The sequence below is a fragment of the Pinus tabuliformis genome, chromosome 1_2 (genome assembly GCF_031772625.1).
Source record: "Pinus tabuliformis cultivar Carrire ecotype Pingquan chromosome 1_2, CPIR1, whole genome shotgun sequence".
NCBI lineage: Eukaryota > Viridiplantae > Streptophyta > Pinopsida > Pinales > Pinaceae > Pinus > Pinus tabuliformis.
Window position 1 is genome coordinate 1,270,205,821 of NC_142298.1, and position 24,574 is coordinate 1,270,230,394.

Genomic DNA, 24,574 nt, shown 5'->3' on the forward strand with positions numbered 1-24,574 from the left:
ATCACCGAGTGAGTCTAGCTCAGAGTCAGAGGGAACATACCAAGGATCATCATAAATAATGTTTTCTGACGTGATCATATGAATTGTTGCGAACGAAGGGTCTGCATTGAGTGGAGGGAGAGGAAAAGTTCCCAGTAAACCGGAATCCTTAACTAAACCTACACCAATGTCCCTATAAGGGATTGTCGTTTTACCAACATGCTGGATAGTTTCTAAAGAGGTTGGGTCGGATGAAAAGTATGTCAGCTGATCAATAGTCACGATCTTACCGTTATGTGGAAACTTAATGACTCTGAAGACCGATGAAACGACCGCTGTCATAGCATATGACCAACTTCGACCCAAAAGAAGGTTGTAGTCTAGAGGGGCATCAACCACTTCCACATCCAGACTAACGGTTTTACCTTCGACCCCTATAGGCAATTCTTGTAGAATACCAAACGGACGGAACCCACGGCCATCAAAGGCCTTAAGGATGGTGGGGGATTGGTTCAACGAAGGAGAACCAAGCGATCTCCAACATTGAATCGACATAATACACGTAGAAGCTCCCTCATCAATCACAGTCCGATGAATAGGCCTGTTTTTGACTATCACTGGAATTTGGAAAGCCATTTGATGGGGGAGACGCGGTGTACTACTTTCTAGATCAAAGATCATTAGGTTCGGGTCCTGAACATCGACAGCTCCAATAGCCGACAAAAGCAATTTTCGTTGCGCTGGACATGATTGCAGCACTTCGAGTGCCGACATTGCTGAAGGTGAAACAGCTAAGTCTTCAACAATGTTGTAATTCTGGGCTGCTCTCGCATGTGGATTGAAAGCAGACCTTCGAAGTACACCCTTGGCGGGCGGCTTAATCACTAAGTCTGGGTTAGGTTTTTCGATCTGTAGTGGATCGGAACCAGGAGCTGAGGTTGATGGGTTAGAGTGAGAAGATTCTGCTTCTTTACCATCAACAGGAGCCTTACTACCATAATCTTGCGATCGAGTCGCAATCCTGACATGAGACATCATCAAAATGGGTTCTTCACTGGCATTCGAAGAAGAACCTATCATCTTATTCTCCTGCTCTGGAAATGGATTTTTTAACACAGCAGGAGTGGGAGAACCTTTGACTATTTTCACTACCTCGGCCCGATGAGGGCAGTCTCTCGTAAAATGATCTTCTTCACAAATAAGACAAGGATATCGAGGTTTGCGCTTTTCGTCATTGGTTTCCGACTTTTCCGTTTTCTCCTTTGGAGCCTTGTCTGCTTTAGCCTTCTTCTTTCCTTTCTTCTTTCCACCGTTTTTGGATTTGGCCGTAGATGACTCTACAGCGTGAATGTCGGCGGTAAGTTCAGGAGGAGAAGACTCTCCTGTCGGAGAATCAGGCAAAGTGATAATTGGAGTATTGGAGGTCTTGGAAGACTTCTTCTTACTCTTCGTAGTCACGATACCGATCATACCATCAGCGGCATGAGATCCCGAAGGAGCAGCAGCGATTTGGTTTGACTTTGGAAGATCCGGAATTTTCTCATGTAACGTACCCGACTGAGTGTAAACTAAGTCAAGGTATTGTGCCTGAGCAATGACTTGCTCCTCAGTAACTACTCCGGCCTTAGCTACATCTTCAGTAATTCTTGGTAATAATGATTTGACAAACCATTCAGCTAAGATTTGGTCCGGGATAAAAACTTTCACTAATCTCCTTCGACGTCTCCACTCATGGATGTGATCAGAAATGTACGTGGATGTCGATTGTTTTAGCGAAGTTAATAATTCTGTACCATTATCGTATCTGACTGGTAACTCAATGTACCACTTGGCTGCGAGACCAATGAGTGTACGCTGGAAAAGACGTAAGCGGATGGAATCATCTGAGATGGAATTTGATGCACACCAGAGGTGGTAAGTCATCACGTGATTAGACGGATCCTCTCCAGACTTACCTTCGAACTTGGGTATATCGCTGGGCAACTTATTTGGCATTGGCGGCCAGAACGGAAGATATTGAATTGGATCGTTCGTTAGGCGCGTCAAGTCGGGTAAATCTAAAGTCGCAATAAACGGTAACTGCCGGTTAGGATCTCTAAAACTCTGAGTCACAATACCAGCCCCAGGAGGAGGATATCCAGGATAACTAGGAACAGGAGTCGCATTGGGGATATTATATCCTCCTGGAAAACCAGGATTAACCGGACCGTACTGGGGTTGCTGAGGTGGTTGATAAGTGTACCCAGGATACGGTTGATACTGGTAAACCGGTTGTTGGGCAGCTTGCCCAGGTTGATACTGTCCCTGGTACGGAGGTTGAACAAATTGAGGTTGAGTAGTAACAACCGTACTTGTACCAGGTTGGCCTGCAGGCATCTGGACTGTGGTTTGAACCGTGGGTCCAGACAACGGTACAGATGTCTGAGGAGTGGTTACAGGGACAGTAGAAACCGGAGCTGCCGATACTCCAGAAGTAAGCATGGTAGATGAAGCGGTAGTTGCTGCAGCCGTGTGAGGTGGAGTACCAGGTGCAATTGGCGGCTGAGTAACTACAGAAGTTACAGGGGTCTGAACACTTGACTGGACAGGTTGCGGTTGCTGGGGTGGACCAGGAACTGCAGGTTGTCCTGCTTGAGGTACCGACTGTATACTTGGTTGCGACATCTGTTGACCCTGTGACGGATCCCATGTTAACATTCCAGGGTATTGACTCGTAACAGGTTGAGGATACTGAGATCCATAGCCGTATTGAGGATAGGGTTGATAACTGTAAGGTGCAGTCCCATATGATTGCCCTTGAGGTGGTTGATAACCTTGACCAGGGTATTGACCCGTAGGTTGATAACCTTGAGGTAAATACGAATACTGGGGTTGACCTTGACCTTGAGGTTGGTATCCTTGAGGTTGATACCCTTGGGGTTGATACCCTTGGGGTTGCCATCCTTGAGGTTGCCATCCTTGAGGTTGATACTGATACTGAGGTTGACTTTGGGGTACATATTGAGGCTGGGGTTGATACCCTTTGGGTTGATACCCTTGAGGTTGCCCCCCAGTCACGAATGAAGTACCTTGAGGTTGCCCCCCAGGCATTAACGAAGGTTGCCCCCCAGGCGGTAATTGGCCACCTTGAGGTTGGTTAATGGGAGTTGAACCTGACATCATATAAACTTCACCTATACTCAATGGTACATTACCACTGTTTCCAACTAATAACCCATGATCAATGGGTTGAGGAGATGCTCCCGCAAAGGTACCAGAAAGTGATTGATACCCAGTAGGAACAGAAGGACCGCCATGTAAAAATGATTCAGGACTTTGTGAAAACACAGATGACTGACCAGACATATTTACAGGAGAATGAATTCCTCTAGGTGGAACCGGAGTACGAGGTGTAGAAAAACCTACTGAGTTGTCTAAAAAATTGGTTAATGCAAGGTACCAAGATTCACTTCTAGGAGGACTGTAAAAGATGGATTCACGCTCCCTTAGATCAAGGGTAATTAGATCTTCAGAATCAGAAACGCCTATTTCTTCCTCTGGAACAAGTTCTTCTATAGCAATTAATCCAACAGGAAGATTTTCGGTGATAATTCTTTCTATTCTTGGTGAATCAGGAACACTAGGAGTTGGAGTAACAGGTTCTGAAATTTCAGGTTCTTCGCCTGTTTCACTGGCAGATGAAAAACTACCAGCAAGCTCGGAAACTGTAACAGCTTCGGGATTGTAACCTGTTTCTAAACTTTGGTAATCTGGATGGACTACCAAGGAAGATTCTCCTTCTTCAGGTGATCCTACTCTACTGCCACTAGGAGGAGTTACAAGGACCTTTAACCCTTCTAAATGACCCGGAATGTCTTCAGGAGATTCACCCCGCGATTTACGGAGTTTTCTTAACAAATCTATTCCGGTAACAATCTCAGGAGACTTGCCCCGAAGTCTACGGGACTGTCTCGGTAATTCCGCCACAATTAAAGATTTTAACTACAACACACGAAAACAAAGTAAAAAATTTCAAATCAAACCACCTAAAGTCTTCTAAAGAACCAATCAAATTTGAAGCACACGCCTAAATAATCTAGAGCGTCAAACCACACACAAACAGTAGTCTTCCGGACCAAAAGCGCTAGTTGGTGATTAGGCCCAACCTCGCAGGATTCAGTACAGAAATAGTGGGTGGAACAGTTACCCCGGCAACCTGCTTAATGAATAGACTGGACCAAGTTCCTCCACTTTAACCGTCTCGAAGTGAAGCGAACCCCCCAGAAAATCCAAGTGAGTATAACCGACGTCTGCTCCAGGTACAGTGGGACCTTCCCTCCACCGTCACCTTGGGTAGAATCCTAGATATTATGGCCACTAAGGTTACCAATCACAACAATTACACCTGGGGGAACAGTCTAAACTCCGACAGCACGCAAGGGCAGAGTAGCAAGCTCCAATCCCCTTACCGGCTCCTTGACAACAATCCAAGGTTTACCGATAAGTGACCCCTGGCTCCTCGACAATGGTTAATCCGAGGTTTACCGTTTGTAATACGTACTGCCTGGCGTCGTTCCCAACGAGGGAGGAATGATCCCCTCACTGGTTCGGACACGAGCTCGTGCTTCTCCTTTAAGAGGAGCTTTCCCAGAATGTAACTGAAACAATTGGATTTGTTCTACTCAAGATAGACTATCTGTTTGGTTTTGTAGTCTTGGAGAGTTAAGTACTCACCTACTCCAAGACCCTAGCCTAAGCTATGTTGGTGCTTCAGAGCCCTAGAAAAATAAAGATTACTAGATTGATTTTAATTTAAGCGTTACTTTTAAGGTTGTTTCTTAAGTCAAAAGGTGATGGAAGTGAAACTAGTGGTGTGTTGACTCGACTCGAAACCACTACAAAATGCACCTAGAATGATTTATCCACTACTTTACTTTTTCGATGAATTGCTTAACTAAAAAGTTGAGAGAATGCAATCTTTATAAAAGCAACTTCTTAATTGAAGACAATCAAAGAAACAATTCGTTTGTCTTTTCCAAGCATAAAAACATAACCTCTCTTTACATGCACGAAAAAACTCTTTTCTTCTTTCGAAAACAAAAAGCTACTTGAAACAAGACTTTTTAAGAAGATGTTTTTGTATTTTTCTTTTAATAAAGCAAGTAAATCTAATGTAACCAAAAATCAATCTTAACAACTCTTAAAATCTATGAAAATGCACTCATAAGCAAACTAAAGGCAAATTTACTCTAAGCAATCTTAACGAGGCCAAAACTAACAATGATTATTTCTAAGGTGTTTTACTTGATCACAATCAAATCAAGGACTAGCTTATTGCAGAATCAAAAACTAGCCAAAACAAAACTCTAATCTTTTTGTTCTTTTTGTAAAATGGAAATCAATACTTTATAAACAAGTAATTCGAAATTTGACCCAAAACAACTCAAATGGCAAGTTGCTCACAAAAGGAGACTTTACGACAGGCCCGACTTCTAAGAAGGTTGACTAACCAGAGAGATCTAAGGCTGGACAACTTTCTACTATCAAAGTCACTACAAAGCCTTTCCAAAAATCAAACCCTAGGTCTAAACTTCGTTGAAAACCACTAAAACACTCAAAGCTCACAAAACAAGTTCAGGTGAAAATTCTTGACAGGGTACTAAAGGATCTGGGCAGAAAACACTAAGGAAAAACAAAATCTAAAAGCAATTTAAAGCAAAAATGGAATTTTCTTAAGTTTTACAGGAAGACGCAGGCAACCCGTTGTCACAGGTGCGGCCCCGCTCTGTGCAGACGGCAACAGCGCGTCCAAAGACGCACTGTGCAGTACTAAGAGGGTGCGTCCTTCTGGAAAAATGAAGAAAAACCAAATCTAACTAAATCTAAAGCTAAGCCACCCAAATACTAATTCTCACAGTCAAAAACCAGAAAATAAAAATGATTTTCTCAAAGCAAAGTTCATATAAAGGAAAAGACTCTCTCATTAATGGATTCCCCAGCGGAGTCGCCAATTTGTCACACGGAATCTGTCAAGGGTGCGGACACGACTGACCTTCCTAGAAGTCTAAGACATTCTAATGACAAACAAGACAAAATGGAGTGATCTTTCTCTAAATACACCTTTTACAACATGAAAACTACAAGTGTTTAGGCTTACCTTATTCCAAAACGCTGTTGTTGAAGTCCGTTCTTGACGATCCGGATGAGCTCCTCCTTCAAGTCAATTCCTGCAACCACAAACAATCAAACAATTACCAAGCACTTGCATTTCATATAATAAAACATATATTCAACATGCAGACCAAGGAACACATGAAATAACTCATTAACACAAGCTATTGAGAAAAATAAACCAGTTTGTATTAATAACGAAACAAAGAAACTCTTACAACCTGGCCTTGGTGTTGTGCAAGTTCCTCCCAGGGTCCATCAAGGGTTTTCCTCTACTTTGACAAAGCTCACCCTCTCCCAAGTAGAATCAAGTGAAGACAATCTCTCCTCACAAAGGCTCTAATGGAAGACCTAAATCCTGCAGCATTTACCCAAAGAAAATGTATAGCTCCAACCTCTTCTCCTTCTGGCTCAATGCCTTTATTTATAGTGCTGTAAAGAGGTTATTCAGGTCCACTATCAATGGGATCATCCCCCTCTATGGGTGGGATAGCTCCCTTATTGATGGGATAAGTTCCCCCTTAATAGAGATACATGAACCAACTGGAGGCGCATCCATTTCATCAAACCGACCTCTAGAATGTTCTAGAAGTAACCACAAGTAACTTTTTCAAGATAAAACTCGCGCATTTTGCCTTTTACAGAGGGACGCACCTGTCCCTTAACATACAGAGCGTCCATGGACGCAGATTTTGTGAACATGGTCAGCGTCCCCGCAGGTAAGGCTAGAGAGAACCTGCGACCCCAGAGATAAACATAGTTTTTACAAGACTTTCTCTCTTCTTTGAGTTTGAGATGGATAACAGAGGCATGAGACTTGCCTAAGAGGGTAGCATGACTGTTGATTTGAGCCATACTAACTGTAAGTAGTCAAGGTGACATTTTTTAGTGTAACAAATTGTTATACACCTAATGCTCTAGGATTGAGCAAAATTTTGTAAATGTTATATAGATAATTGGAATAGGACAAGACCGTAGAATGTGAATCCCAATGTTAACCATTGTGGTTGTATATATGACACTAATCTTAATGGAATAAAATAATTTGGGAGTTACCATCCTAGATTGATATGGTATCAAAGCACAGGTCTAAAATTTAGTTCTATTCCCCTTGTAACTCCTATATGTCACTCTTCCTAACGCCTCTTTCAATTCCTTATCTTATTAGAAATACCTATGTCTCTCACTATGGTATTTGTGCGCTCATTTTTTCTTTTCTTGGTATCTCTATCTCTCCAATGGTTACAACGCATCAAGTTGTCCATATAGGTTGTAAGATATACTTCTTACCAATTATTTGAATGGTGGTGTGCCATACCTACCTTTATATTCTCTATCAACATATAATTAATGTCAGCACATAAATTCATTTCCTTGTATATCCTCTTTGCATTACCTAACACATGTTCATCCTCCAAATGAATCTATTTTGGAAGCTCACAACCCTCGATGGATAGATAAGATATTGTATCTAGGTTTCGTATCTCGATTGGCACATCTAAGGGAGGATACTATTGTCTCATATATATTATTTTTCATCTCAACTTAGAAGAATGAATGGTGTGTGTAGTCAAGATTGTTGAAGCTATGAACACTTTCTTTTATTGTTGACAAAACTTAGTCAGATTGAGTAGCGAAGTGAAAGCCACCACCATTTCTCCACCATCATATTAGTATTTGTATTTGTTATACTATTGTAGTTTTTTGTTTAGTCTTATTTTAATCCCATTCCAACTAATAATGGTAGCTACTTCATTGGGTAAGAAATTTGTCCCTTTACTTCACAATCTATTTTCACATTCAACTAATATTATTATTAGTTCAGGTTGAATTCAAATAAAAGTGTGAGTGCTAGTGATGGTGTGGAGTAGGGGTATTTGAGCTATATATCTCCATGTCTAATAATGATGGCGGGGTTGCAAGCATTAGAGACAATCTCACTAATCTGCCAGAAATTTCTTCTATGTCTTGATCAACTTCTCTTTCTGCCCCTTCTTTAGTATCAGTCATTAACTGATAGTCTCATTATCCCTCCGAATTTCAAATTGGCAAAACAGTGGCTTTATCTGTATCGGCAGTCATTCTCAAATAATTATGCCAACACACTATCAGAGGTCTTATAATAAGGGTTATACCCCCAACACTATCGGCGATCGCTTTGCAAATGGGGGCCTTACATAATATAATCTATCGGGCAGTAATTCTAAAGAACTACTTTAACACACACACAGTTGCGCTTTTATATTTCCCCTCTTCCTTATATCGGTGCTCGCTATCCCTTTGTTATATCAGCAGATTATATGGAGCAATGCTCGATATGCCACAGACCCAATGTCCTTATTCTACCGACTCTATATTGAATTCGGGTCCGATATGTATCACGATCGCTAAAGCAAAGCCTGCGGACCCGATATTTTATATGCAGTCTTTAATAACTTCGCTGGTTCCAGTTATCGGCGGTCGCCACAATTGACAACCCTTCCACCTCCGAAATGACGGACCCGACGATCCCTTTCTGAGTCGTTCTATAGGAATTTCAAGTCCGGCCTTTTCGGCGATTTCCGTCAGTGGTTGTTAACACAATGGACCTTACGGACCCGCCGAAACCATTTAACTGTGATATATTATATTTCGGCTCCGGATTTCGGAGTTCTCCAACTTAACTGTGCCGAGGGTTCCTTTCGGACCCGAAAGGATTATAAACCAAACTCTATAACAAATCGGCTCCGGAATATCGTAGTTTTCGCAATGTTAAGACCTCTCCTTCCGACGCAATATTTGGTTCAGACCCGATGGGTTATGAACCAATATGAATAGTAGTTGACGTCCGCTACAGTGCCGCTTAATGTATGAATATTTAAAGTAAACTGAAATATATGTGAAACATATAAAATGTAATTAAGGGCCTACGGGCACATAAATGAAAAGGAAAATGACCAAATGCCAGTTTACACAACAGGTGTATCAAACGGAACCAGTAAAACAATTTCACACTGTCAATACACAAAGTGATAAATTATGCATACATGTTACCGGAACCCATTGGATTAAGAACGCCGAGAGAAAAGTTTCAATAATAATGCTTGGCACTCGCTCCTCTCTTCTCCCTTCTCTCCTTGAGAGCTTCGTTGCCTCTTTATTTATAACTAAGGATAGGCCTTCTCGGTCCTTATCCGATACAAAGAAAAGCATGCTTTACAGAATGATTTAAAGCTTGAAAAGCTTTGTTACAGCTAAGCATAAATAGCATGTTTTATTGCTAGATTCTATTCTATCTTTTAACTAAAAAAAAACATAGAAATTGCAGGCTAAAGAACCCCACTCCCTTGCCTATAGATTTTTTTTTTTGGATTTTTTTTGAATAATTTGGAAGATTTTCCCCTCTGAGTCACATGCTCCTGCATCAGAATCCTGAGGACAAAATTCTTCATGGGCTCCTGTCCATGAGCTCATCTACAGATTTGCCCAATTTCTGTAGAATGCCTTCTGTAACCCAAGTAGCTTCAGCGATCAGTTGTCCCTTCCATTTCACCATATACTGGAAATACTCTCGTGCCCTTGTCTTACTATACACTTTCTTATCCAGAATTCTCTCTAGCTGTAAATCCTTGGCTGTGGGTAACTGTTTTACCCAGTCAATCTCTGGAGTCTTTTGATCCTGTGTTGTATCATCTGCAGCTTCATTCTCATATTTGTACAAGTCTCCAACATTAAAAATTGGTGATATTCCCACACCAGGTGGTAATTCAATTTCATAAGCATTTGCAGACAATTTCCTCAGTACCCTGCATGGTCCAATTTTCTTGGATTTTAATTTATTATATGTTCCTTTTGGAAATCTCTCCTTTCTGAGGTGTGCTAAAACAAAGTCTCCAACTTCAAAGTTCATTTCTCTTCTCCTCATGTCTGCTCTAGTTTTATATTGGATGTTGCTATCCTGTAGCTGTTGTTTCACCTGTTCATGTATCGCCTGCATTCTTGAAGCAAATTCTTCACCTTCTGCACTTCCCATTTCTTCTTTTCCCAAATTCCTTAATTCAGATATTCCCCTTGGGTGCATTCCATAAACAATATGGAATGGGCTCTATCTTGTGCTCCTGTTGGGTGAATCTTATATGCATATTCAACTTGTGGTAACACTTGATCCCATTGCTTTGGATGTTCCGTAGTAAAGCTCCTCAAACGATTGACTAAACTTGTATTCACAACTTCAGTCTGTCCATCAGTTTGTGGATGATAGGCAGAACTAAAATTTAATTTAATTCCCAGCTTCTTCCATAGTGTTCTCCAGAAATGTCCAACGAATTTTGAATCTCTGTATGAAACAATGCTTTTGGGCAATCCAAGTAATCTTACAATTTCTTTAAAAAACAAGTTAGCAATGTGAGAAGCATCACTAGTTTTATAACATGGAATAAAGTGTGCGATTTTTGAAAATCTATCCACTACCACAAAAATTGAATCATAGCCTCTTTGAGTCTTTGGAAATCCTAGCACAAAATCCATACTTACCATATCCCAAGGCCTATCTGGAATTGGCAATGGAATATACAACCCTGTGTTCTGGCTCCTTCCTTTTTCATACTGGTAGCCTTTACAATTTCTTACATACTTCTCTACTTCAGATTTCATTTTCAGCCAGAAATAAAATTTGTTGAGATGTTCAAAGGTTTTCTCTCTACCAAAATGTCCTGCAAGTCCTCCACTATGCTTCTCTTTGATTAAATTCTCTCTCATTGAACAGTTGGGTATGCACAACTGATTTTTTTTAAATAACAGTCCCTCTTGTATAAAATAATACGGCCACTTGCTCCTGTCCGCCAAAACAGGATTCTTACAAGCCTCAAATGCCTCTTTAAAATCTGAATCGGTCTCATATAATTATTTAATAAAATCAAAACCCAACACTTGGATTTGACTTTCTCACAGCAATACACTTCTCCTACTTAAGGCATCTGCGACTGTGTTTGATTGTCCAATTATATGCTTCAACACAAAATGAAAGCCTTGAAGATACTCTACCCATTTAGAATGTCTCTGGCTGAGTTTTGGCTACTGCATTATAAACTGCAATGCATGGTTATCTGAATAAAGGATAAATTCCTTCAACATTAAATAATGCCTCCACTTCTTTAGTGCCTGCACAACTGCATAAAACTCCTTATCATAAGAAGAATACTTCCTTCTAGCATCATTTAGCTTTTCACTGAAATAATCTATTGGTCTATCTTCTTGGCTTAAAACCCCTCCAATTTATTCTGCGCTGGCATCACACTTAACTTGAAAAGTTTTGTTAAAATAAGGAAGAACCAAAACAGGTTTTTCAGTTATTTTCCTCTTTAACAGCTGAAAAATTCTCTCTGCTTCAACAGTCCACTTAAATGGTTGTTTATCCTTCTTTATGGTCTCAATAATAGGTGCATTAATCTTACTAAAATTCTTAATGAATTTTCTGTAAAAACTAGCAAGACCCTAAAAACTCCTTACCTCAAAAATACTCTTGGGTGAAGGCCACTCCACAATTGCTTTCATCTTTTCTGGATCCATCTTTAATCCTTCAGTTGAGATAACAAATCCCAAGTACACCAGCTCCTCTTTCATGAATAAACATTTCTTCAGATTCAACAATAATTTTTCTTGTTGTAGCTTCTGTAAGACATAATGTAAATGCCTCAAGTGCTCCTCCTTAGACCTGCTATAGACTAATATATCCTCCATATATACTATTACAAATTTACTAATGAATTCTTTAAGAAATTCATTCATAAGCCTCATGAATGTACTTGGTGCATTGGACAACCCAAAAGGCATCACTCTTCGCTCATATAATCCTTCATTGGTCTTAAAAGTAGTTTTCCATTCATCCCCTTCTATTATCCTTATCTAATGATAGCCACTTTTAAGATCTAACTTTGAAAAATATTTTGTGCCAAACAAGCAATCCATTAAATCTTCAATTCTGGGTAATGGAAATCTATACCTGATTGTAATCTTATTGATGGCTCTTGAATCTGTACACATTCTCCAACCTCCATCTTTCTTCGGGCTCAGCACTGTTGGCACTACACAAGGACTCAGGCTTTCTTTGATCAACCCCTTGTCAAGCAATTCTTGCACCTGTTTCTTAACTTCTTCGTTTTCTGCAGGAGTCATTCTATATGCTGCTTTGTTAGGTAAGCTTGCTTCAGGAATCAAATCTATATGATGACTGATTTTTCGAATTGGCGGTAATTCATTAGGCAAATCATCAACAATAATATCATAATAATTCTCCAGAATTTCTTGAATTTCAATGGGTAATTCAGAAATTTTAGTAGAAGTCAATATTACCTTGGGCTTGCAAATTACAGCAAAGTTTACCACATTTTCTTCAATCTGCTTCAAGTATTCCTTCCCTCCAAGCAACAGATTTTTTGGACTAATCTTCTGCCCCTACGCCTCTTCTTCTTGCAAAGGCAACAATGTATGATTAACACCATCCTTTCCAAACTTGTAGGTGTTTCTCTTCCCATCGTGTATGGATCCTCTGTCATATTGCCAAGGTCTTCCAAACAATATGTGACACACGTCCATTGGCACCACATCACAAACAATTTTATCTTTGTACTTCCCCACTTGAAATTCCACTTCACATTGTTCACTTACCAACAGTTGATGTCCCTTTTGTAACCATGACACCTTATAAGGTGTTGGATGCTTTATTGTCTTCAGCTTCAATTTCTCCACTACTTCTGTAGAGACCAAATTATCAGTGTTGCCACTATCAATGATCATCTGGCAACATTTCCCTTGGACTTTGCACACTATCCTGAATAAAGTTTTCCTTTGTGGCGGTTCAGTAGCCACCTCCTTCATTGGCTTAAGTAAGAATTTATTAACCACCAGAGATTCTCCTCTTTCTGGTGTATTTTCTTCTTCTGCTACCGCTGTCGCTGGTGCTTCTTCTTCAGTTGGAGCAACAATTGCATTACTCTGCTTTATGTTTGCATTCTCTGGGCACTCAAAAGCTCTGTGTCCCAGCTTGTTACATCTGTAACATCGTAATTCTCTCCCTCTTCCTCTGCCTCCTCTTCCTCTAGAAAAACTCCCTCTGCCTCTTGCATCACCTTCTCTGGGTGCATGCTGGGTTGAGCTACTACTATCTCCATCTCTAGGTGCTGTAGATCTTCCTCTACCACCTTGACTTCCTTTTCCTCTGAAAGTCCCTCTCCCTTTGGCAGACTACTTCCTCATGAGTTTTTTCCTCAGCTTTCAGCGCTATCTGATAAGCTTCCTCTACTGTTTTAGGAGACAACAAACGTATCTCATCCTGAATGTCCATCCTAAAGCCATTCATATATCTAGCCACCTTCTCATCTATGTCTTGGGCTTCTTCGGCTCTTATGCTTACTTTATAAAACTCTTCTGTATATTCTTTTACTGTTAAAGCTCTTTGTCTAAGATTTTGCATTTGTCTAAACAACGTTTGCTGATAATTACTTGACAAGAACTTACCTCTTAACTTTGCTACCATTCGGCTCTAGTTCTTGATTGGTGTTATAGACATTTTTGTGCCTTGCATCACTGAGCATGAAATGTCAATAATCAAGGGATCCAAAGTCCCTAAACATGTTGTTCCTACCCCTAGAGGAACAAGGCCAGCAAACCACAGCAATTCATTGAAGTTCTCCACCTGAAAACACTCAAAAATAGGCCAATTCTGGATCATGTCAACTGCTCCACTGAGCATCTGCACTGAATGTCAACTGCTCCACTGTCTACCTACGTTGAATGTCAACTGCAACAAAGGCTACCTGCGCTGAGCGTAACTGGACAAGTGGTAGGCTCATTTCTCAAGGTGTCAATGCCCAGGAAGCTTCCAAAATGACACTTGGATCAGGGAATTCGACTGGTGATGAGTAAGAGGTTCCAAATCTCCAAGTGGAAGCAAGAACCTCCAAGTTGACTCAAGAACTGAGAGAGGGAGAGGACACTAGTCACTTCTCAAGCTGACTCATCCTCTCTCCAAAACTCTTATATATAGATCTCTCCTCAATGAGATCAGGGAGGCTGGAATGTTGTGATTGCAAATAATTGCTGTTGGTTTGTGGTTGGATCATTGGGTGTTTATGCTTTGAAAGGGGCTGAAGAAGGAATTCCATTCTGCTGGGAAGGAGATGCTGGGTTGGAGCCCTATGGGTTGTATCTCTTCCTGAACCTTGTTTATCAATCAATAAAGCTTCTTGGTTCTTTCCTATATGCTGGTGTATATTGTATGATTTACATTAGTGTATTTGATTTACTTCTAATCCTGAATCATTTATGAATATGTATATTTGCCTTTGTGTTGTGTCCTTCTCTTGTCGCAAGTAGCTGTTCTCTTGTTGCAGGTAGTTGTTCTCTTGTGATCTCGTGGGAATCAAGTAGCTGTTCTCTTGAGCAAGCGAGGAGGCAAGTAGCTGTGGACACCCAAAGAGGAGAGGATCTAGATCGAGGGACAACCGAAAGATAACGGTAAGTCTACCAATCTCCTCTCTTTCATATTTCATAAAGGAAGAAACCGAAGTAGCTGTATTCGTTTGTTGCTAAGGTACTGTCACACCTTAGGTGGATAGGATCGTCCTGCATAGGCATTTTTCCCCACAACAAATTCGCGACTCCGCTGGGGACGAATTGTTTTAGTCATTTTGTTTGTGTTTACATCATTGTTTGCTTCACATACTTACAGCAACAATCGAACTGCTTCTGCAAAGTAGAATGTTGCTGCCTTGATCCTCCACTGGATTTTGTCTATGATCTCAACAATGGACTCACAAATGACTTGATGATCCTTTGTGATAGTCTTTAGTACCCTATCAAAGCATCCCTCTGTTTATACCTTGCTTGTGTTTATTATTTGGCCTGAAACAGTTGATTTTTGAGCATTTTATGACCCGGAAACCAAGAGAAACAAGAGTTTCTCCTTTCAGTGCAGACACTGTGAAGGCAGTCTGCATTTCAACGCAGGTCCCGTGAAGGCTACCTGCACTGAATGTCAAACTGACAGTGTTGGACCTGCGCTGAACCAGTGTGGCCTTGTGCAACTGGGGTTCCTTGCTATCTTTTTCCCTGTTTTGATCTCTGTTTTTGCAGCCTTTAACCAGCATAGGTACCACCTCTGATAACCCCTTTTCTTTGCTTGAATTCCGCCTCATTTTTGTACAAAAAGGCTGTAAGTGTTTTTATGTGTTTGTGGCGTCATTTACAGTTTTCCTTTGCATGAGCGAAATAGTCATCCTGTAGCCTTGATTCAGATCTGATTGATTGATTGATTGTGATCTTAGGAGAGAGTTCATTGGCTGTTTGCAGTTTGATTATCACTTGCTTTTGCTTATTGGTTTGAATTTGTCACTTTTAAGTGTCAAAAAAAGTATTCCTTTCGAAAAATCGCAAAGTGATTGTAATCTCTTCTACCTTTGCTGGTTTTGGAAAAAGTAAACTTGTTTATTTCAGTCATTTAAAAGCAAATTCAAAATTGTACAAAAAGCTTTCTTTGTAGGCATTTATACTAAGAAAGTGGAAAACAAACACCTGCATTGTGCATTTGCATTTTGATGAGTTTGCATGTTTGATTTAGGAAGAGTGCATTAGAGTGTGCTGATTGCTCTTTGAGAAAAGATAGTCGCTCTCTTTTCCCTTAGTAGCTAGGATTTTCAAAGTTGAAAGATTATAAAGCTTGCTTATCATCTTAGACTGCATTTAGGAATTGTACCATACATCTCGTGGTGATCCTGAAAGACAAACTTTAAAAAGATCAACTTAAAATAAATTGAATGAACCTAACAACGCTTTGAAACATAACGCACAACATAGAGGTCTAGATAGACACATGTTCCGGCGTCGTTAAACCTAGTGACTGTCGATCTCGAAGAAGGTGGGTGATTCCTCCTGAAGGATGATAGCGCTAATACGGACTTGTGCTCCCACGTACCGTCGCGTATATATTGGGAGACCCCTATAGGCATATATCCTTTATCCTTAGGAAGCCGTGTCGACCGCCCTACTGATCGCAATGCAGTGAACACAGCATTCACGAAGATCGACCACCCGTACCGTAAAAAGTATTCTGTGGTTTTGCGAAAAGTTTGGCACACCCTCTGCCTAGATCTCCAGAGCAGTTCCTTTTGGCCTTTTTCAGACTCTATAACAGAAAAAGTCCATCCGAGCATTTGTCACTTCGGGCTCGTTAAAACATCGAAGGAGACTAGAGTCATCTTTAGCTTTTTCTCGACTCTTTAAAACTGAAAAAGCAAGTTGTGTCTAAAAGTGTCTAATAAAATTCATTCAATTCGGAAACAAAATTTCCCCTTTTGTATTTTAGTTGATCGAGTAATCCGCAACCGTGGAAGAAAGTCAATTGAAACCCCGTCGTTCGCGGAGGCTTGCGAGTCAACCGTCTTTGTCTCCGGAATCGAAAACAGTACGGACGAAGCGAACTCACTTAACCGGTTCAAAATCTCCCATCAAAGTTTAGAACAATTGTTCCAACAACATCTGAGATTCCGGTTACTCCAAGCATTTCTGGAAACCCTGCCTCTATTGAAGAAGTTCAACAGCCACAAAGGGACAGTAACACTGATCCTAGTCTGAGAACAAGTACTTGCGTTACTGAACCAGTTCGATCTGTAACCGGTCTAGAGAGTATTGTTCCTCAAACAACTGTCGTTGTCGAAACAACCCCTTCTTCGGCACCAGAAGTCTTTTACGGACCTGACGGTATTCCTCTTCCACTTGGTTTGATTGTGATAGAGGAAATTGTAGGGGACCCACAAGCAAGTACTCCAACCCATTTTGGAGTAGGGGTCACTCTTTTTCCTGCAACATCAGAAGTTAGTCCATCACCAGTGGAAGTTCCTGTAGAATCGCTAGGCAATTTATTGGATAGACTTAAAATGTCTGAGCAACCGTCGACATCTAGGACTGTGTCGAACGACACAGCGACGGCAGAGCTCCCTACCGCCACTCCGACGATGTTTGCCGGTGTACCATCTGTCCCAACTAGCTCTCAACAGCTAGAAGGAGTCCACCGAGGGACTATTTCGACAGTGTGGTCTGTTCCAGTTTGTTCCTCCGGAATAATATCCGGTAATTCTTATGTTGAAACTAGACAAATTGATCCCTATGGAGGTCAATTTGGGCCATCCAGTCCCCAAGGGAAAACCATACCCTTGAGTTCCGGATTGCTACCGTATGGGGGGCAGTATGCCCTTTCATTGCCCCCTTCGGGAGGATACCCATACGGCAGTTCTCAACCGTATTCAGGTTATACTGGAGTTACGACAAGTGGTTGGGTACCTATGCTACCCCAACAGCCAAGAGTTGTGTATTCTATGCAACAATGTGTACCTATGTCGAACATCCCGACGACGCCAGCTATTGTAACAGTGTCGCAAGTTCAAACGATGCCTGTTGTGTGTCAACCTCAGATCTCTCAGGTTGTAATGCAACAGCCCCTTGACCCTGTGACACAACCACAATCGCCAACTGCCGGGATGACACAGGTCCAAACGGGTACAATTACCCCACATCTTGGTCCGTCGGTTAGTATAGCACAACAGAACATGGCTTCACAACCGTGGCTGGTGCAATACCAACAACCACAATTCCAGCAGGTGTACCAAGGATCTGAGCAACAGATCTTTGCGAATAGTGGACAACCGTATATTCAAAACGGTTTAAACCAACCGCTTTACAGTGGTCAAGTCCACCAGCCGTATCAATCATACCAACATCAATTACATTATGCTGGTATGCAAAGGCCTACTGCTCAGGCGATTCCATCGTATCCTGGGTACGCCTCGCCAAACCTGAATCAACAGTTACCATTCGTGGCAACTTTAGAATTACCAGATTTACACCGATTAACGAACGATCCAATTGCTTATGCCCATTGGTGGCCAGTGATTCCTCACAAGCTTCCATCGGACATTCCTAAATTCAATGGAAATCCAGGCGAAGACCCGTCGAATCATGTGATGACTTTTCATCTGTGGTGTTCGTCAAACACCTTGAACGATGATTCGATAAGGCTTCACCTTTTTCAGAGGACATTGACAGGTCCAGTGGCTAAATGGTATATTGAATTACCTAGAGCCTCTTTCGACAATTTCAGTTCCCTAGCCACGACTTTCTTAACCCATTTTCAGTTACCGATAAGGTATGAAACTGGAACAGAAATCTTAACCAATTTCAAGCAGACGACAGCCACACATATATCCGATCATATACATGAGTGGCGTCGTCGTCGCAGAATGGTGAAGACTTATGTTCCAGATCAGCTATTAGCTGAGTGGTTTATAAAGTCGCTACTTCCTTCTATAACAAAAGATGTGGCCAAGGGGGGAGTCGTAACATAGGAGCAGGTTATTGCTCGTGCACAGTATTTAGACTTAGTGTATACTCAGTCTGGCACGCTCTACGACAAGATACCTGACGCCCCTAGACCGGAATTTTCAATTCCTCCTCCGCCTAAATCGAATAGTGACTCTCATGCCGGCGATGGTGTGATTGGCACCGAAAACCCGAAGTCGACAAAGGATTCGTCTAAGAAAGCCCGTAAGACTTCGAATCAAAATGTAAATCAAGAAATTCTTGCTTCGGAAATAAATGCCGTATCAGCAGATAAAGGCAAAAATTCCAATCAACCAGGAAGCAAGAAGAAGCAAAACAAAGGGAAGAAGAAGAAACAGGGTGAGTCATCCCCTCAAAAAACTTCTTCAAACCCTCCTGGAAATAAGAAATTTCCTTGTCAAATATGCGATGAGGAGGATCATCGGACAACAGATTGTCCGTTAAGAGCTGAGCTCAAGAAGTTCTTCAAGAGCTCTAAAACCTCAGCTGTGTTGACTGATCCATTTCCAAATCCAGGTCAAAATATGGTTGATAGTGAAAATGCTTCCCCGTCGCAAGTGCTAATGTTATCGATCTCTAAGCAACAAAATGATGCTTTGATTTCGACAAGGAACAAAGATTACGGGAATCCACAGGTGTCGAATGACAAAGGTAAAGATCAACCTAGTGGTTCGACAACAACTTCGGCAGAAGTTGTACCCCCCATCACTCCTGAATTAACAATAAAACCGCCAAAGGGAGTAGTACACAAGTCGACATTTAATCCTCGCGCCAGGGCGGCGCAGAATTATAACATAGTGGAAGATTTGGCCCAATCACCATCCGCTATGTCGACTCTTGAGGTACTACAAAATTGCCCATCCCAAAGGCAGGCGTTGTTATCGGCTATTGGTGGAGTGGATCCTAAGGATTCCAATCTTGTATCCTTTGACCACAAAGGATATGATCCTCAGTTACCATCTCAACTAGCTTTCCTTATTCAAGTGAAAGCCCTCAACAAAACTGTTCACTGAACAATTATTGATGAGGGGGCATCGACATGTATCATGTCGATGAGTTGCTGGAAAACTCTCGGATCTCCAACCTTGTCGCGATCTTCGACGACACTAAAAGCATTCGACGGAAGGACGTACACCCCGTACGACATCCTAAATAACTTGAAGGTTGAACTAGGAGGAAAAACAGTGGAAATTGATGTTGAAGTCATCGATGGCAATCTTGACTATAACATACTACTGGGAAGACCATGGATATATGCCATGGCAGCTGTAGTGTCGACTTATTTTAGGAAGATCGCATTCCCTTTTCAAGGAGGGATTACGGTCGTCGACCAACAGAACTTCCTTCCTAATGGTTCGCAAGTTACAGGAAGCATTCCCATGATCCATGGGAGCAACCATTCAATTCAAGATATCGGAGTAGGCCTATTGAAAGACCCCACAATGATGGGAACTTTCGCGCTACCACCTCCTATCCACATAGGAAATATACCGTTGGTAGCAACCTGCAACATGATATCTTCCACGAAGGTCGCAGAAGATAAAGTCGACATGGATCATGCAATGGTTTTGCCCCCAAACCCTATAGAAATATTGTAGCAATCAATGTTTCGGGCATGGGAGGCGAACCCAAATCAACGCTCGTCAAGCGTTTGGGTAGATAGGTCTAGAGAATATGGTACCCCATTAGATCCTTGGTCGAAAGTACATGGGACTGACGAAGGAATCTTACAATCAATGTTGATTGAGGGGGCACCATGGAATGATCACCACCATCGTTCCCTTCTTCCAGAGTATGAAGAAGATACTCAACACAACCTTTACCACCCTTCAGTTTTTGAATTCCTATCAAATACTGTAAATACGGTGGATTCCGAGCGAAACTTATCCAATATTGAAGAGACTATAGCCATAAATATCTCGAATAAACCAAATGTTGTAGAGAATATTTATGTCGGCAAAGGTTGTTCCCCTTCAGAACTGGAAGTATATAACGCTCTTTTTCACGAGTTCAGAGATGTCTTCGCTTGGTCATATGATGAAATGCCAGGCATTGACTCGAGTATTGTTGAACATGAAATTAAAATGTATCCTGATGTCAAACCAGTAAGACAACGGCTTCGGCAGGTGCACCCCAAGAAAGCCGCTGCCATTAAGGCAGAAGTTGAGAAACTTCTCCATGCTGGTTTCATCTACCCGGTTCCTCTAACCGATTGGGTATCGAATATTGTCCCTGTTATGAAGAAACAAGGGACGATTAGAGTGTGTGTCGACTATAGGGATGTAAACCAAGCTTGTCCAAATGACAACTACCCTACACCCTTCATCGACCAGATAATTGATGAATGCGCCGGATGTGAAATATTTTCATTTATGTATGGATTTTTGGGGTATAATCAAATAAATATCCGCCCACAGGACCAGTCAAAGACTGCATTTATTTTTCTGTGGGGCACATTCGCTTATCGAAAATTACCCTTTGGTTTAAAGAACGCAGGGGCGACGTTTCAGAGGGCAATGAATTATGCCTTCCATGACATCAAGAACATAGTTCAACCATATCTCGACGACCTTCCGGCTCATTCGCGAAAGCGGACTGATCATCCGCAGCATTTAAGAGCGATATTTCTACGTTGCCGACACTACAAGATAAGACTCAATCCGCACAAGTGTGTGTTTTGCGTCGGTTCTGGTTGTTTACTTGGCTTTGTAGTCTCTAAGGATGGGATTCGTCTCGACCCCTGCAAGGTTCAGGCAATCATTAATTTGCCTCCACCTTCAAATTTGCTTCAGATTCAGAAACTCCAAGGGAAAGTAAACTTTCTGAGGAGGTTCATTCCAAATTACGCAGAACTTGCTAAAGGTTACACTCGTCTTTTGAAAAAGGATGTACCTTTTGTCTGGGATCAGGTCGCGCAAGCTTCCTTTGATGCTCTGAAATATTCTCTAGTAAGAGCATCATTAATGTATGCCCCAGACTATCAAAGAGATTTTAACCTGTATCTGGCTGCAGCGGATACGACCATTGCAATGGTTTTAGTACAAGAAGTCGATGGAATTGAACATCCTATATATTATTTAAGTAAAAACTTAAATGATACAGAGAGTAAATATTCTTATGTTGAAAAACTAGCGCTTGCAGCTGTTCAAGCGATTCAAAGGTTTCGACATTATGTCCTCTTTCGGAAAACTACCATTTTATCATATTGCAACCCCATGACTTATATATACTGTCGCGACAGTTGCTGGGGGGCAAATATTCAAAATGGATAGCGATCCTTCAAGATTTTGATTTGGAATTTGTAAAATCCAAATCAAAGAAAGCTCTAGTTTTCGCGGAATTATTGTGCGATCTCCCATCGTCGTCCAACGATGAAACATCGGAAGAGTCAATCGTGGATGAAAATTTGTTTCTGATATCTACAAGCGATGAGTGGTATGGAGATATCATAGTTTATCTCCAAACCCAAAAGTTCAGGCCTAACACCTCTCACTCTGAACAGAAACGTATACGATACCAAGCTAAAGACTACATGATCGTCGGTGATACGCTTTACCGTCGTGGTATCAATATAGTTCTGAGGAGGTGCCTTACCCATGAGGAGGCCGAGAAAGCCCTGAATGAGTGTCATTCAGGCGCGTGTGGGGGGCATCAATCTGGATATGCAACAGCACAAAAAATCTTACGAGCATGATACTTCTGGCCAACCATGTTCAAAGATTGCATAATCGCAGTCAGAAGTTGCCATGCATGTCAGATTTTTGATAGCAAAACCAGAAGACCACCCGCACCTTTACAGCCAATAGTTGTTGTTGGGCCTTTCGCCAAATGGGGCATTGATTTCATGCAATGTAACCCCACCTCGACCGGGGGGCATGGGTATATTATAGTCGCCGTTGACTATTTTACCAAATGGGTCGAGGCGATGCCTACATTGGATAACACTGGTGAAACAACTGCCCTTTTCTTTTTCAATCATGTAGTCGCCAGGTTCGGCGTACCGCAGGCTATAGTTACAGATCATGGATCGCATTTTCGCAATCACATGATGGTTGAATTAGCTGCCAAGCTAGGGCTATCTCATGACAGCTCTACCCCGTATTATCCGCAAGCCAACGGACAAGTTGAAGCAATCAACAAGGTCCTGAAGCGTATGTTGCAAAGGATGATCGGGGTTCACAAGAGAAGATGGCACCTAATCCTGTACTCAGCCTTGTGGGCTTACCGAACATCGGTAAAAAATGCCACTGGGTTCACACCGTTCCAACTGGTGTATGGCCTGGAGGCAGTCTTACCAATCCAGTGTGAAATTTCGTCTCTTAAACTCGCAATTGACCTCCTCCCCGGAACTTCAGAAGAAGAGACCCGTTTCTTGGAATTAATCTAGTTGGATGAAACCCGTCGTGACACCACTTTGGCTAAGGAAGCCCATAAGAAACGAGTCAAGGCGCAGTTCGACAAAAATGTCAAACCCGGTGTCTTCTCCGAAGGTGACTTGGTCTTGCTTTACGACCAAGAATCCGACAAATTGGGAGTAGGAAAATTTAATTCTTTATGGATGGGTCCCTATATTGTTAAACGTGTTAGCAAAAGGAGCCTATGAGTTGATGGACTATGACGGAATCCCACCAGCGCAACCCCGCAACGGGTTGTACCTCAAGCGTTACTATGCCTAAGTAGTAACCTGAGTGCTTCTGTTGTATTTTGTTTTCGCTAAAGTGTTTGTTTCGGTCGAGTAATCCACCTTTTTCATTTGTTGTAGATGTCAAAATTTTCTGAGACATGTGTGGGATATGCTGACGGAGCAAGTCGTAGTTCGCGGAATCTATCCTCCGCAGCCTGGGCAATTTTTGATCCAAGCGGCGAGTTAGTGAGTTTCAGAGGTGTGTGTATTGGGCAATCAACGAATAACATCGCTGAGTATAGCGCGTTGATAGAGCTCCTCTCTGATGCCATCACCCATGGTATACGCCGACTAATCGTCAGGCTAGACTCACAACTTGTGATACTACAACTCAATGGTATATATTCTGTCTGCAATCCAGCTATTTATCGAATGTTTCTAAGGGTTAAGATTTTGGAAAGACAGTTTGATTCAATTCAATACCAGCATATTTCCAGGAAGTTAAACACATTAACCGATTCATTAGCAAACTATGTATTAGATAGACATTTGCGACATTTATAAAAAGAAATGCATCAATGTTATGCGAGTGGATCACGTAAATCAACCAGAATAAACCTCGAAAATCAAAATATATAAAAGTTGTTTATCGTTTATACATAATGTTCTGTAACCAAGACAAAAATGGGTCGCATGACCTAAAAACTCAAAAAGTGCTAGGGGGCACCCTAGCCTAGTGGTGCTCATGATAGCACGTCACGGCCTGTGCAATCATGCGCAAGAGACGAGTCCATCGTCTAGGCACACCAGTAGTATGCCGCTGCAACTGTAAAGGTAACTCATCGATCCGTACATCCGGAATACCGAGAGTAAGGCTCTCAACCTGCTCCTGCACAGCTGTAAGGGTCTCGGCCACGTCAAGGTCGCGAAGAATAACTCTCCCGCAGGCTCCACTGCGGGGCAGAAACTGGCGGTCTCGGACGAACTCTGGACGAACAGGACCAACATCTGCATGCACCCAAGAGTTTGATTAAAAGTCTTGATAGAATAAAAAACACAGCAACATTATGAATAAAAACAGTAAACAGTGATATGGTCAAAGATTTTACCAATAGCACCCCACTGTTCACCATCCGGTAACACCAAATCCGGATCACCTCGGAAATCCATACCCACATATGGATACTCGGAAAAGACCATCTCCTGGCGCTCGAACCACCTGAAGAAGGTATCATTGCAAGTAATCTAAGGTTGACCATCATGCCTAGATAGACATGTGATCGACCCATCTCTGCATGCGTGGCTCGGTCGGAGAAGGCAAGTCGAGTGCAATATACTGAGGCTGCATCAGTGGGATTTTCTCCAAGGCGAAGGCAGTCAGAATAGAACCAAATCCAAAGTTCTTCAGCTTCCCGTCCTTTACCTTGGTCAATTGACTTTTCATCTGAAAAA